Below are 3,568 nucleotides of genomic sequence, written 5' to 3' on the forward strand. Positions count from 1 at the left end.
GATTTCTTAGAGGAAATAAAACCAGTGTCACACATAGAATTTGACGGAGAACATCTACTATATACATATCGTTTAGCTAAGCGAGTCATAGGTAAGGCTACAAGTTTACAGCGAAAAGGGCACACAGGAAGGACCAACAAAGGGTACTACATTACCCCTGTTGGCATCGAACCAGTATTAGACTATGAGGTTGATACGAGAACAGCTGCTGTGGCGCTGCTAGAGCTTGAAGCCAACCAAAAGTTGAGGTGGGATCAGATTAAACTGCACCACAGTCGCCAACTTGTGGACACATTAGAGTCGCTACAGTGGCTTTTGCCTAAAAACTTGGGCATATCTTCTTGGTGGAGAAAGGTATTCTCTACTTTAAGCCGAGACGAAAGAGCTGTCTTGCATGAAAGGAAAACAATGGTTAGTGGGAGTCTGAAGCACAAATTGGACAACGTCCGAAATGTTAACGGAGACTTGATATATTAGGGGGACCGGAAAGTAATGTCGTTTCTGCGCATGCCAATACTTGATTGTCATTTATCAGCTCATTGTTTTGTTTAGAAGCGTGCCAAAGACATTGTGAGGTTATAGTGAGATCTTTACTTATAGAAAATTGAATTACAAATTTTTTTTTTAGGTTGGTGCGTATGAAGTGTCGGATTTTTAGGTGAATATATAAAACCGCATATCTTTTTTTAAAAATTGTTTATTCAATCAAAATATGCGCCATTGGCTTCAATACACTTTTCCCAACGAGATTTTAATGCATAAATGCCTGTCTTAAAGAAATTCTGATCTTTACATTCGATAAATTCTGATACAGAATTTTTTAGATTATCTTCAGTTTCATATTTTTTGCCCCGTACAAACTGTTCTAAATGTTTAAAAAAATGAAAATCAGTGGGCGAGAGATCTGGCGAATAAGGTGGATGTTGCAAAATTTCATACTTTAATTCATTTAATTTCTGAATCGTTTTGTACGACGTATGTGGCCGAGCGTTGTCGTGGAGAAGTATCGGCCCATGCCGATTAATAAGTGATGGACGTAAAATTTTTAATTTCTCGTGCATTTCCTCAATGTACTGGCAATATTTGTCAGCTGTGATTGTCTCCCCAGTACGAAGGAATGAGTAATGAATTACCCCAGTGACATTCCACCAAACCGTAATCAAAATTTTTCGTGGATGAAGTGATGGTCTTGCGGCATGAGCACAAGCTTCATCCTTGTCCAGCCATCGTGCACACCTCTTCCTATTATCGTACAGAACCCATTTTTCATCACACGTAATAATTCGATCCAAGAATGGCTCTCGATTTAATCGGGTTAGCAACGATGAGCACACGTTCAACCGATTCAGCTTATGTCGCTCCGTGAGTTCGTGCGGTATCCACTTGTCCATTTTTTTCACCTTACCAATTTCATTCAGGTGTCGTAATATTGATGTATGGTCAACTTCCATTTTGGTGGCAAGTTCCCTTGTGGATAGAGTTGGATCCGTTTCCACCAATGATTTTAACGTATCGTTGTTCACAGTCGTTTTGGGTCTACCGCGTGGCTTATTTTGTAAGGAAAAATCACCGGAAAAAAATTTTTCAAACCAACGCTGTACTTTACGGTCGTTAACGGTATTCTCCCCAAATGCCTGGTTTATATTGCGTGCAGCTTCTGCAGCATTATGACCAAGTTTATACTCGTATAAAAAAATTACACGAATATCGGTTGAATCCATATCGGTGTAAAATTCAAAATAAATAACGAAAAGAAACACTTTTGACAAAATCTTCTTCGTTGAAATGTGGTTCTGAGAATGGAGAATACGACTATAAACAAGGTTATGCAAAACAAAAAAGCATAATGAAAACAGGGAGACAACTTTTCGCACCTAAAAAAAAACGACATTTCATATGCACCAACCTAATAATTTTGGATAAAATGGCCAGCCAAATACCAGAAGAGGTACACATCCGGCATTGCATGCTTTTTGAATTTCGCAAGGGAAGTAACGCGACAGTTGCTACCAAAAATATTTGTGATGTTTATCCGAATGCATTGGACATTCGTAAATGCCAAAGGTGGTTTTCCAAGTTCAAATCGGGTAATTTTGATCTTTGCAACTCGTACCGATCAGGAAGACCATCAACGTTGGACAACGACGTGTTAAGGGCGGAAGTGGAAGCAAATCCGTGTCAGACGATCGAAGAATTATCAAAAAGTCTAAACCAACCTTGGTCGACCATCCAGGAACATTTGAAGCAGATTGGGAAAGTGAGCAGAGCAGGTGTTTGGATCCCGCATAATCTGTCCGAACAGAACAAGGCCAACCGATCAATCACATGCAACTTACTGCTCCAAAGACACAACATGGAACCGTTTTTTGATCGCTTGATCACAGGAGATGAGAAATGGGTCCTGTATGATAACCCAAAACGCAAAAGGCACTGGCTCTCTCCAAATGAAACGCCTCGGAGTACTGCTAAGCCAGGTTTACACCCCAAAAAAGCGCTTTTGTGTGTTTGGTGGAGTATCCGCGGCATTATTCATTTTGAATTACTGCAACCTGGACAGACTGTCAATGCAGACCTCTACAGCGAACAGTTGCAGCGAGTTAATCAATGTTTAATTGAAAAGTGGCCGGCGATTGTCAACCGAAAAGGCGTCATTCTCCAACATGACAATGCAAGACCACATTGCGCAAGGCGAACGATAGAAAAAAATAATGAATTGGGGTGGGAGGTGCTGCCTCATCCACCATATTCGCCCGATATTGCACCATCGGATTTCCATTTATTCCGATCGCTGCAACACTTTTTAAGTAGCAAAACATTTACAAATTTGGATGATATACAAAATGCCATGTCTACGTATTTTGCCGAAAAACCGATTAATTTTTATCGATCAGGGATTGAAAATTTACTGAATAGATGGCAAAAGGTTATTGAAAATGATGGAGATTATATTCTTGATTAAAAATAAAGACCCGTTAAAAATATATGTGTTTGTATTTAGCGTAAGAAAACGACATTACTTTCCGGTCCCCCTAATATTTATATCTGACTCCACTCATCAGCAATGAGCTGGTCTTGCATACCCGATCATTAGAGAGCAAGAGACGAACAGCGAGCATTAAGGACGATGACTTGTGGTACACTCGCTACTTTGACTACGTGTTGAGATGCGACAACGAAACAACCAGGAGGGCCATCTTAGATGGCACTGGGACTCATATTGATAGCTTCTTGGAGGACGTCGACGAAAGCAAAGATGCAAGCGTGGAGATGTTACAGGAGATAGGCTTACACACTCACTTATCGGACGCTACTGTAAAACATAGCGCAGCCAATGTATTTGGAGGAACCATAGTAGCGATGGGAGCATGTGCAGTAATTGTGAGCTCGGTCTATAACTTAACCATTAAAAACCTAACGAGGTTCGTCACGCAGGTGTATCCCTTCCGTGAGGGTTTTGCTGCTGGCCAAAGCAGGTACTTAGCAGACAAGTACCAGGCCAATGGTGAAGCTGTCAAAATAGCTGAGAGCATAAGCGGCAGGGCATTAGAAATTATCAATGAGAAAAGAG

The 3,568-nt window shown here is 40.8% G+C and overlaps 1 pseudogene; it reads left to right on the forward strand.

Annotated features, from left to right (window-relative positions):
- Nucleotides 1-2,976, forward strand: LOC105663872 (histone-lysine N-methyltransferase SETMAR pseudogene; annotated as a pseudogene).
- The last annotated feature ends 592 nt before the right edge of the window (nt 2,977-3,568 follow it).

This window comes from Megachile rotundata, chromosome 2, assembly GCF_050947335.1.
Source record: "Megachile rotundata isolate GNS110a chromosome 2, iyMegRotu1, whole genome shotgun sequence".
Lineage (NCBI taxonomy): Eukaryota > Metazoa > Arthropoda > Insecta > Hymenoptera > Megachilidae > Megachile > Megachile rotundata.